Consider the following 12,883-nt stretch of genomic DNA (forward strand, 5'->3'; position numbering starts at 1 on the left):
GGCTGCTTTTCAGGGCAGAGGCCCTCACAAGGCAGCTTACAACAATAAAATACATAATATGAATAATCAATAATTATGAAGAGTATGTGTAATGGACAAGTACTAGCTGAGCTAAGTCACCTTTCTACCTCCAAGGAACCCCTTCCAGAGTGGCATATGAAACACAGGAACATAGGAAACTATGGTACACATTAATCCATCTAGCCTAGTATTGTCAACACTGACTGGCAGCAGCTCTCTGAGGTTTCAGGCTTGTGTGACCAGATGACCCAGAAAACCCCAGAGAACTCTGGAAAAACTAGGCTCTCTGGGGCAACCGGGACTGGGCCCCAATTTACTGGGAAGCTAAGGCCTGGATCAGCACTGGGAGGGCCTAGAAGGACGCACTCCTGGACTTCAAGGAACACATCCCACCCACAGCACTGATCTGGCCTTCTCCTTGGTTGGTGTGATCACGCTGGCCAAGGAGAAGGCCTGGATCAGCCTGGGGGGAGGGGCTGAAGGATGAAGGAAGAAGCAAGAGGAAGAATAAAGAGAAAAAGCAAGTAGAAGAAGAAGCAAGAGAAGAAGCAGCAGCAAGAGAAGAAGCAAGAGGAGATAAGACTGAGGTGTGTGTGAGAGAGAGTGTATGGGGTACATGGGTGACTGGATGTGTGTGTTTTGGAGTGGGTATAAATTAAATAAACAAATAAATAAATAAATAAATTCAGTTGCATATCTAAGCACACATCCTCTTCAAGTTTCTTTAATTGACCTCACAGGTTAGTGTGAAGATAAAATGGAAAGGAGGAGGATCATGTAAGCTGCCTTGGGTTCCTTGGAGGAAAAATGGTGGGATATGAATGCAATAATAAATAAAACATAAATAAAAACAAAACTTCCCTGATGAAAATAAAACCTCATGAAAAATCAGTAGAATGCTAGATAATGCCACTAGACATTGAGGGGAAAATAATTAATACTATGGTAGTGTTACAGTGGAATGTTCTTTTGAACTTACTGAAAATTCCTTGTGTGGTAGTTGCTAGGATGAGTTTGTCTGTATTTTTTGTATTACGATATGATCATGTTAGCTCTATTACATAAGGTTTCTCCATAAAGAGTGATGGTACGTGAGTTGACCCCTGCTTGCACTCCAGCTACCAGGTTTGTTTTCATAGGCCAGCGCACTTACCTCATCATCCACAAGGAAAGTACTGAGGAAGTAATTATCACCTTAAGGATTCCAGTTCAGCTGTGAAAGTCAGCCAAGACGCCAAAGTCTTGTCTGAAGCCATACTGAAAAATTTCATGTGAGAGACTGATGAATGGAGCAGAATAATAGGATTACCAAAGCATGTGCTGGTATCAACAAATTGACATTGTCAAAATAATGGTGCATTACTTTTAATCAGAGTTAATGATGTATCTGCCAGGTAACTTGCTAGAGTGAAAAGAGGTTTTTGGAAGAAGAAGAAGAACAAATAAGAAAAGATGGTTTTGTGGGTTTTTTTTGGCACCCCAAGTTAATAGTCAGAACTCCAGTTCTCTTCCTTGACATCTCTGCCCCTTCTGCAGTTCCTTGGATATCACATTACAAATAAAGGAATTTGCTATTGCTGGACAAGGGGCCTATCAATTTCTCCACTGTTCAGGGCCCATAAGAAGGCGGGAATGGAAACTCCATGCATATTAACTCAGGTACCTATGCAAACTTAAGAAGAGAAGGAAGGTAAGCAAGAATCTGTTTCCACTCATTCAAATGGGCAAATCTCTGAAAGTATAAAGGGGCAGCTCTGGAGTCATGAAAGTAATATGCTGTTTAATTCCCAGATCAGGTTGGAAGTGGTGCCAATTGCAAGGCAGGCAATCAATCATATGAGGGCTGTCTTATTCATGGTGTTTCGTTTTCAAAGGCCAAAACCTTCATGTGCTGAATATGCCATGTTATTGTCCTTTCCTGGTCCTCACAATGAAGGAGCCCTCGTGGGGCACGGTGGCAAGGAAAGCTCCAAGTGAGCAACTTGTTCCAGGAAAGTTGGAGAATGACTGGAAGGCCTTCATGCTTCCAGGGCCAAATTAGCCACCCCCCAAAGCACTTCCCCTTCCTTTAAGAATGGAAGTCCTTAAAAAGGCAGGCCCCTGGCTTGGAGCCTAGTACCACTCCTCCTCCTCCTCCTCCTCCTCCTCCTCCTCCTCCTCCTCCTCCTCCTCCTCCTCCTCCTCCTCCTCCTCCATTGTGACAACTCCCTGCAGGCACATTGCTGGCAGAGCCAGCACCAAACTCAAAAGGACCATTGGTTTAGTGCTGCTGGTTGGCTCCCACCAGGATCAAGACCCTTTGCTGGACAGCACCCTGTCTCCTGTCTGCCTGCTGAAGCCATCTGCTTACCTGCACCATTATCTGCCCACCAAAGATCTCCGCCTGCCTTACTTACCTGCTCAACCACCTACCCACTTGTTCACTTGCCTATCCTCCACTCCATTTTTTAAAAAAAAGCCTCGTAGTGGTAGCAGCTGCTTCTGCTGCTCTGGCCAGTCAATCTCATTGGGGGGATTTTGGACATCTGTCTCCAGTGCTGCTGGGCGGATGGATCCAGCTAGCTCTTCCTCATACAAGTTGGAGCCAGGCTGCTGCTCTGGGTGAGGACAGTTATTTGGTAGCCACCATGTTGACACTTCCAGCTGCCATCTTATTTTCTCAAATACTGTATGCACAGTCTTCCCTCCCTCTCCACATGTATGCCAGGAAAGAGATGAAGTTGTGAATTACAGTAGTCAGCTGTGATGGCTGGCTATTTTTGTGATTTGGATGGAATAGCATTTGCATGAGCAACAGGGCAGGATCTACACTACTGCTTATAATAGTTTATAAGGGTTATGACAACTGTTTAGGCCCGGGACACATTACTTTTACTGTTTTAAAAGTGTTATATCCTGCTTGGTGTAGCTTGACCCCAGGTATACAGTGCAATCCATTCCAGGTCTTACTATATGGGGTTGTGCTACATGGAATTGCATGTTTTTCTATGCAATGGGTAGAAAGGCAAAATTTGCAATATATATTGGCAATGCCTCATAAAGTATCCAAATCTGTGACACCCCAACTACAAAGCACTCATCAGGGTTATTTCACAAATTACATGCTTAAGGTACACATTGAAGGTTCTACGATGTGCACTTCAAAATGGAAATGGCCCAATCCAGTCATCCCAGGCTGCCTATTAGGTACCAAGCCACATACAAGATTATGGTATTATCATAAAAAGCCCTAAAGAATTTGGGACCACGATACCTACCAGACCATCTTCCCTTACCTAGGTAACCTTTAAGATTATCAGAAGAGGAAGCTGTGCTAATTCAAAAATGAAAGGAATGTTTAAGAAAACCAGTGGTAGGCCTTCTCCCACCCTCTGGAAAACCATCCCTTGTGCAGTTTGGGAGGCAGAAAATGTAGCACCTTTCAAACATCTCCTAAAAATGCACCTTTTCACACAGGATTTCCCTGGGTTGTAAGTAAACCAGTCATGCTGGTCCATTTTGCTGCTCCTTAAAATATTTTTACTAGGGCTGTGGACTGACTTGGTCCAAAGCTCCAAATCTGAGATGAGGCGGGCCAATTTGGCCTGCCTTGTCCCAAATATAAAGTGGACTGAGGCACCTTGAGGTGAAGCAAATCAGTTCCAATGCACCTCAAGGTGCCTTGACCGATTTGGGGTGGTGGTGGGCCACTCCATCCAGTCAGGAAAACCAGCACAAGGCTGCTTTTCCATTGGACTCCCCTCCCTCCCCTCCGCACCCTTTCTCCCCACCTCTCCCTCCCCAGTCACCCCCTGAACCTGCTGCCAGGACTAACCTTTGCCATACGTCCTCCTCCATTAGGACTGTGATTTAAAGGTAAGATAAGGACTCTCTATTTTTCATAGATCTATGGCCGCAAACTACTGAGGTTGTAAAGGGCCATTTCCCTAGTTTGTAACCATAGATCTATGAAAAAGAGGGAGCCCCATCTTACCTTTAAATTGTGGCTATAAGGGAGGAGGATGCACAGCAAAGTTAAGTCCTGCGGGCAGCGGTAGCTCTGGGTTCAGGGGGGCAGGGAGGGAGGGAGGTGAGCGGGGAGTGCAGTGGGCTTCTGGTTGGCTTTGTGCCTGGCTTTGTGCATGGCTTTCCTGGGCACCTTACAGCTGCATGGCTGACATCTAGGCATTTGCAGAGGTTACCCACTTTGGGTGGGGGTAAACCTCACTTCAGTGTTGGTTCCAAAGTGAGGCAGCCAAATGCAGGAATCAATGTACATGGGGTTCCCAGGTAGTTACCCTTCCAGAAACTCACCAGGCCTAGACCTGCTTAGCTTCATCAAGGTTACAGCATCCCATGCCATCACACCACACTTGCTTCCGAGGTGAGTCGGGGGGAGGGACTGTGCACAGCCCTAGTTTTTATTGCAGTTGTTTTAATGTTGGGTTTTTAACGTTGTGCTTTTTAATATTGTGAACCACTGAAAGATTTTAATATATTCAGTGGTATATATACCACGACTAAATGAATAACAACAACAACAAGAAGTGTTATTATTATTATTATTGTGGTTTAAATTTTATACCTAAGAATTTTTTTATGGTTTTAATTTTTGTGAACCACCCAGAGAGCTCCAACTATTGGGCTGTATAGAAATAAATAAATAAATGCAGCAGGATCAATGGAAGCCAGTCCCAGGCAAACTATGGGATGGACAGCCAGTATCCAATGGCAGTGGCACACACTGGCTGAGAGAAGTGGCAGCACCTCCTATGAGTTTGTATTGCAGCCACGGGGAGTGCCTTGAGGCTCAATGTCCTGCACCTCCCCCAGTTGCCCTGTATAGAGCCCAGTTCTGTGGTGCTCCCTCCAGTGCAGGTTGCTCATCATGGCTGTCCCCAGGACTGCCAATGGGGCTGCACTACATGCCTGTACGTAAGCACAGGGACAGTGTTAAGAAGAATGAGTGTCCAAGGTCAAGCTCTGGTGGCTTTGAGCGGGGTCCTTGAATTTCAGGGTAACCCACTGTGTACCGTTCTTTGCAAGTCTATGAAACTATCAAGGAATCACTTTTCTGTCACAGCACAACATCAGTCCAGTGCTGCTACTTTGGAGGGTGGAGGAGCACTGAGAAATGCTCAAGTCCCAACAGGGACCAGATCTTCTGCCAATGGAAACCTGTGGGTCAAACTCTCTTTTTTGTAATCAAGGTGAGGTTCTCCTAGGAATTATAATATACTGTGTTTGAAAGGAGTAAATCTTTCAGATATGGCTGAAGGCTGCTCTTCTTTCCAGTGAAAGATGGTTATCTTCAAAAAAAGTGGATCCGTTTATACTCCCCCCTTTTTCTTCTTCTGTATCACAGCTATCTGTTTGCACCTAAATGCAGCCTTCAGCCATCTCTGAAGACAGTTAATCATGTTGGGGAGTGGGGGGAAGGAAATGCATTGAGATTGCTAGACAACTGCCCAATTATTCATTCGTTCAGCATCAATGTGATTGCTATTAACCAGTCCAGGTTTATTCTAAATCTGAATATTTGTGCCTAACTCATTCTCTAGATTTCCCAAGCCTAGATGGAAGAGTATTGCCAGGCTAAAGATCTCTCTACTATGTGACTACAATGATGTCCCACTGTGGATATTTCAGTTTTAAAAGTGAGATGAGACCTGATAGTGATACCACATTAAACACATCTCCTATTGATCCTCTCTAACCTTGCAAAAGAGCTGCCTTGCATTAAGTACCTTTTATTTCACTGCTACTGATGGGACCACAGATGTTAACTGCCAGGCTAAATATCCTCAGAGGTCAGCAGACAGGGCAATTGAGAGGTCACAAAGTCACCATTTCCTGGCTAGAACAACAATAGGAGTATTTATTTCCCTGCCCTCTGTTGGAGTTTGAGGACAATGTTGTGGATTTCTGCCTAAAGTTCATTTATCAATAAAGACTACAATAGTTGTATCACCTTTCCCTTCACACTCTTTCCTAAATGCATTAAAGTAATTTATGTGGAGTGTTGCCGCTAGACAACCGTCTGTAAGCAAGGGATTCTGTAATAAACCAGGCTGAATATAGCTGTCTTGGTTTGTTCAATATTTCCATGTTTCACATGAATTGTATTTAACACTGAAAAGAACTATTCTCCCAAAGAGGCACATTTTGTATGCATTTTTGGCTGAAGAACTTCATTGCAAAATTCAGAAACGTGCACATGTATTAGTTTGGGAAGTTCGAATTAGGTTGGTTCACCCCCAGGAGTCACTGTATTTGCTTCTTTTAAAATCTGTTTTAAGTGTTTTATTCTGTTTTTATTTTCATTTTATCTTGTACACCACTCCGAAATTTTCAATGGGGAGTGGTATATAAATATTGTAAATAAATAAATAAAAAATAAAGCCTGGCCACTCTTAGTATCCTCCAAAAGGGTACAGAAGAGTATGATACCCTATGCCTCTAAGACTCATCCAGCCATGTAGTCCTTTATACACCACAATCTGGGGAACTTTGGCTGTTGATTATCAGTAGTTTGTTTACATTTATTGCTTGTTTTACTCATTTTTGCAATGTGTGTGACTTAAGTAAAAGAATGCATGTCTTTTCATGTGCACTAGCTTGACTCCGGGAGAGCTGTGGGTTTTTTTTATTGTATCCAAGTGTAGTACAGTTTTGTCTTTAATTGGATTCTCAGTCAAGCTACCACTGATAGAAGTGAGCAATGGATTGGCAGGGTTCAGTCCCTCTCTAATCAGTTGAGTTTATGTCAAGAAGGCCAAGGCAGTTCATTGATTAATAACCTTTTAGATTTGAAGAAGTGCTGCTGTGTTTACAGTTTCATGGTGTCTGCTTTTCAGTAGATCTGCTCTATTCAGGTTTTTCTCTTAGGGTGCTGCTTGTTGGTGGCATTTGGAGCTACAACAGCTTAGATGTCATTTGCCACCAAGAACTGGGCTGCATACTGGGTGGGTCATACATGAACAAGAGGACACCAGGATGCAGTCAGGTGAGGGGAAGCAAGGAGAGAGAGAGAAATATTGGCCTAAGTATCAAACATTTCTCCTTTTCAGGAAGGATTGTTCTGTGTTTTGTGATCAGCTTTTGAACATAAAGAGTCACAAAGTTTACTTAGAATAGCCTTCTCAATGTGGTGTCTTCAGGTGCGTTGGACTACATTTCCCATTATCTCCAGCCAGCATGCACGTCTAGAAAATGATGCTCATTATCTCTGACAAGAATGACCCTCTTTTCACTGTGCATTCCCATGGCTCGCTCAACAGCAATGGGATCCTTTCATTCAAGTGGAACATTATGGCTGAAAGTTAAGAAGGAAAAAAAGAAAACTCTCTTAGCTATACAGAACTGGTACTTTATGCAACTGTTATGGAACACAGAGCTGGCTATTTGGCTTATGTGTCAGAAGCAGAGAAGCATGAGAGGAAAGGCTATTCTTGCCTTGTTTTGAATGTGAACAGTTGCCCAGAGAAGAGGGCATAAAGAGGTACCTGCGTGGAGATGGGGGCCAACCACAAACTCAAACCCAGTCAGTAGCAGGTCCTTGGTTTTCAGGACCTTGGGCAGCTCCATATTAACAACTTCACCCAACAAGGTGTTGACCTCAATGGAGGTGTCACATCCGACTTGGGCAGGCCTCCTCCCTTTTTCTGAAGACTGGAAGACATTAAAGGGGTAGTCTTTATAAGTGGTCTTAGATGGGCCTGCAGTCTCCCTAAAAGTCCAAGTGCACAGTCAGAGAGTCCTCCTGTACTCTAAGCTAACTGGGGAAGCCCAGGTAGCTGCAGTGTCCAGGAGTGCATTTTTCCAGCTTAAGCTGGGATTCCAGCTGTGGCTCTATCTGGAGAGGATTGACCTTGCCTCAATCTTTCATGCACTGGTGACATCCAGGCTGGACTACTGTAATGCACTGTACACTGGACTGCCTTTGAAGATGGTTCAGATACTTCAGCCAGTGCAGAATGTTGCCACTGAAGTACTGGTGTAGGTGAGACGATTCAGTCACACAATGCCTATACTGCACCAGATGCATTGGTTACAGCTGTGTTTTCAAGCCTGATTTTGAGTGCTGTTTTGGACCTTTAAAGCCTTAAAGAGTTTGGGACCAAGTTACGTGAATATTGGGCTGCCATTCTTTAAGATGAGAAAGAGAGGCCCTTCTCATTTGCCCACCTATGAGAGCAGTCAGGTGGGTGGCTGCTAGGGATGTTGGGGATGCCTGGACTGGATCTGGGAGTTGCTGGACCCAGCTCCTCATTTGCAGGCCTGCGGTTTGAGTGCCCCTCAACTTGACAAGCCCCCAGCAGCCCTCCACCTTCATCCAGTGCACAAGAATGGAGGCTCTGGATGAAGGCGGATGCCCTCACAGCTTCATCAGGTGCTCACCACGCTGTGAGCAGGGGCGAGCAGTGGGGACGGCTTGGCGAGTGTTTGACGGAGCCGGAGTTCATCCATCCCTAGTGGCCACATGTAAGATGGGCCTTCTCTGCAGTGGTTCCACACCTTTGGAACAAATTGCCATTGGTGGTCTGCCATGATTTCTCATTGCAGGCTTTTAAGAAGGCTTTGAAAATATATTGTTTTACCTTGGCCTTCTCGCGATATGGTTGCTGTATTTGCTGTTATTTCTGTTATTTGCAGTTATGGTTGTTGCTGCTAGTTTTATTGTTGGCTTTTATTGTTGTTTTATTTTAATGCTACTTCATTGTGTTTATATCTTTATCGCTTTTAATATTTTAGCTTTTTAATGGATTTTATTTCTGTAAGCCACCTTGGGAGGGCTTCTGCCCTGAAAGGCAGCCAAGAAATATTTTAAATAAATAAATAGACTTCTGGAACTCCAGTGCTCTTGGTCAGTTCATCCCTTGTTCATTGCTTGCATGAAACTGTATAAGAGACCAGTTTCACACAGAGGTTCCTCCTCCCCTGTGTCAGAGCCCTGGCTGTTTCTTGGAGTCACAGTTCCCAAGATTTTGAGCAGAAAAATTGGAATGCACAAATCGTTTTGAAAAATGAAGAATGTTTACATTAGACAAAAACCTGTTCATCGACAACACCTTAGGAAACAAACAGCATCCAGTTGTCACAAATTATTCTGTTAGCTTTGGTCACATTTTTCCTTCAGATCTTAAGAAACAGCCACTTTGGGGATCAGAATGAGTTTCTGAAACATAACATTGTGGAAGGTAGCTCTCGTGAAGGTAACAGAAGCCCTAAAGTGAGGCAGAAGGAAAAGGGAGGGGAAGAATGAGAGAATCTTGCAGCATTAAACACCACTTTCTGTGGAAACAATTAGTGATGTAAGTGTATTCTTGAAAATGAACTACTTTAGAATGAGATTACTTACAAGCATCATCTGTGCTAAAATACCCATAAAGAGTCCCGCAATTCTGAGAAGTCCTCTTCAGAGACAATGCTTATTGGAATTCATAGACAATATTTCATGCTGTACTCTTTGAAATTAGCTAATGTTTGGGTCATGTGTAGCCTTCAGTTTGCCAAAATCTCTAGGGCTTTGCTGTAGGGAAACCTGATGTAGTGTATAAAGTATTTAAACCGCAAAATATATTTGCGGCTGCCAACCAATTGGTGTCTTAAAGGGGGCTTCTAGAACTACTGGTATATGTCAAGATGGGATAAGCTTTTGCAGCCAAGTATGGCTAAGAGTCAGGTTCTAATTTGTCCAAAGCATCCTTCTTGCTGTTCTGTATTATAGATGTGCCTGCACACTCCATTCCATCCAAGTCACTATCGCTGTGAGTCACTTAAGCATTGCTTAGAAAATTAAGCAGGTAGGTCAATATAACAAAACAACTGCTCTGATGTGCATCCAACTGGCTTATGGTGTAAAAGGAGAGGTTTGCTAGAGCACTGTTTAAACAGGCTACTCCCCATGGGTTAGGCCCCATTCACCTGGAGAGCCTTGCGTATTCCTTGAGCTACTAGTGATACATACTGAGGAGAAGACTTGACTTATTCTATTCCTCCAATTTGTTCTGCCCTACTTTTTAGTTAAATGTGCTCCCCTAAATCCTATTTAAATATGCACCCCTTCTGCCCATGCTTGAAAAAGGCATGTGAGGTGGGGGCATTTCTGTGCCCACCTTGGAGAGTGGTGGGACAATGTAAGTTGCCCAAAGATAGACTTTGCAGTACACTGCTTTTAGTTCCGGCTCCCCCTTTTAAATCAGGGCTGTTGATCCTCTTTCAGCCCAAGGGTCGAATTCCATTTTGGAGAAGCTCTCAGGGGATGTATTCCAGTGGTGGGTGGAGCCAAAGGCAAAGGGCCAAAATGTTCAACGTATTTTAGTTTATAGCTTTTACTACCAGTAAGAAAGCCTTAAGAGAAGCATCTCATCCTTTTACAATGCACTAAACCTGCACTAAATCTGGAACATCACTGAAGAATTGGTGGCCCACAGTGGAGGCTGTAGAGCACCTCGGCTAGCTCCTAGAGTTCTGACTGGTTCTGACTGAATCCCGGAGAGGTTTCACTGCCCCACTGACATCGGAGCCACCAGCTTCCACTGGTGGTTGGGCAAAAGGGGATGGATGTGGCCATTTGGAGAACCCCAGGACTCCATGCTGCTGTGATAATATTTACTGGGCACTGTCACAAGGCTTTACTCCGTTTCAGGGGAAGTACCCATGCTAGCACCACACATGCCTGAATGGTTATTTCCATATGCAATTAATCTATTTATTTATTTAAAAATATTTTAATTTACCCTTCATCCTAGGATATACAAGAGGCATAAAAACAAAACAAGCCACAGTATTTAATACAATAATATCATAAAACCTCACAATAAAAACAAGTGAGATGCATAAAAACCGTGGTAAACCACCATAAACTAAACCTAAGCTAGCATAGCATTTTCAGATGCTTGGGCAAAGAAGTCCATTTTATCCTGGTGCTGAAATGATAGCAGCATTGGCCTTGTCAAGCCTCAACAGGGCATCCCATGTTTATACCACAAATTTACATTTTTATTATTTATTTTATTTTATTTATTACATTTATATCCTGCCTTTTTCCTTTCAAGGAACCCAAGGCGGCATACATAATCCTCCTCCTCTCCAAGATCCTCATGACAACAACCCTGTGAGGTAGATTGGGCTGAGAGTATATGACTGGCCCAAAGTCACCCAGTGGGTTTCCATGGCCAAGTGGAGACTAGAACCCGGATCTCCCAACTCCTAGTCTAACACCTTAGCCACTACACCACACTGGCTCTTACACCACAATGGTGTAAAATGAAACACATTTTCCAATATGTTTCAGAAGACTAGCTTTAAAATACTCTAATGATTGAAATGTTGGAATTCATTATATAGGTCATTGATTGATAAGTCTGATTTCAGTGCTATTATTATTATTATTATTATTTATTTATTTATTTATTTATTTATATAGCACCATCAATGTACATGGTGCTGTACAGATAACACAGTAAATAGCAAGACCCTGCCGCATAGGCTTACAATCTAATAAGTTGTAGTAAACAATAAAGAGGGAAGGAGAATGCAAACAGGCACAGGGAAGTGTAAACAGGCACCGGGTAGGGAGAAGCTAACAGTATAGAGTCAGAACAAACTCAATATTTGAAGGCTATAGGGAAAAGAAAAGTTTTTAGCTGAGTTTTAAAAGCAGTGATTGAGTTTGTAGTTCTCAAGTGTTCTGGAAGAGCGTTCCAGGCGTAAGGGGCAGCAGACCAACCTGAGATGATACTGGCAGCTGTGCCACCTCTGGGCAAGAAGAGCCATGTTGGATGAGACCAAGGGCTCATCTAATCTAGTACTCTGTTCACACAGTGGCCAAACAGCTGTCGACCAGGGATCCACAAGCAAGACATGGTGCACCAGCACCCTCCCACCCATCTTCCCCAGCAATGGGAGCCTCTTTAATGTCTGGAGAATCTGTCTATTCTCATAATACCCCTCCCAGATTGTTCCACCTGCCACAGCATCTCCCTGCATCTACAGCAGAATGCCTGGCCTTCCCATTAGGCAATCAGTGGGTCCAGCTCAGGTGCTGAATGCTGGGAGATATCAGAGGGTGCAGGCAACAGCAACAGCCCTCTGGCCATTCCTCTTATCCTTGCCCCAAGTCATTTAACAGAGGCAGAACTGTGTGTTCCACATGACCTACCCTACATCCTCTAAATTAGCTTGGTGCTCTCAGATGTGGTGGAGAACACTGTCCCATTGCTAGTTTTTAAATAAGGTTCAGATGCAGGTCTGGTCAGCTTCTATATATGAAATGAGGGAGGGGCACCATCTTCTCTTTCACCTCAGGGAGCAAAATGTCTTGGGCTAATATTTACCTGGCAGAGGAGGCACCATGATCATCAAGGTGGTTTTCCAAGGGTGAGACCCATCCTTGCAATTTGGGTATGCTAACCCCTGCGATTTCCAGGGGAAACTCAACCACATAATTTTTGGTTGTGGGGGGACTGTGTTCATGCTTTGGCTGGAGGGAATTTGGGGGTGTCTTGTGCTAGCAAGGCCTGAGTTCCTTACACCGGCCAAGTCATTGCCCAATGTGACTTGACAGCATACACTAAAATGCTGTGAATGTTTCCTGGTGGTAACACATTCCAGGGGAAGAAGAAAAATGGCCAACAAATGGTCATTCAGGCCACATCTCCACTACAGAACTGCTGATAAGCTTCTGCATAGCCTCAGTGCTTTGCAGATTAAAAATGGTCAACCACTGGTTTAGAGGGCTGTTTTTTGGGATTTCAAACCAAATAAACAAAACCTAGATTTTGTCTGAGAGTTTTTGGAACCTGAAGTGATACTGGATTTGAATATATGACCCGGCTTTGTTAGAACACTTACATAGGATGAAACACATACGAATATT

At 43.8% G+C, this 12,883-nt stretch overlaps 1 non-coding gene across 1 annotated transcript; it reads left to right on the plus strand.

Moving 5' to 3' along the window:
* The first annotated feature begins 12,333 nt into the window (after positions 1-12,333).
* LOC134399822 (U1 spliceosomal RNA) lies at positions 12,334-12,491 on the plus strand. The gene has a single exon (XR_010025528.1). It is a non-coding gene; the product is annotated as a U1 spliceosomal RNA (small nuclear RNA).
* Positions 12,492-12,883: the final 392 nt, after the last annotated feature.

Source organism: Elgaria multicarinata, chromosome 5 (genome assembly GCF_023053635.1).
Source record: "Elgaria multicarinata webbii isolate HBS135686 ecotype San Diego chromosome 5, rElgMul1.1.pri, whole genome shotgun sequence".
In the NCBI taxonomy this organism is placed as follows: domain Eukaryota; kingdom Metazoa; phylum Chordata; class Lepidosauria; order Squamata; family Anguidae; genus Elgaria; species Elgaria multicarinata.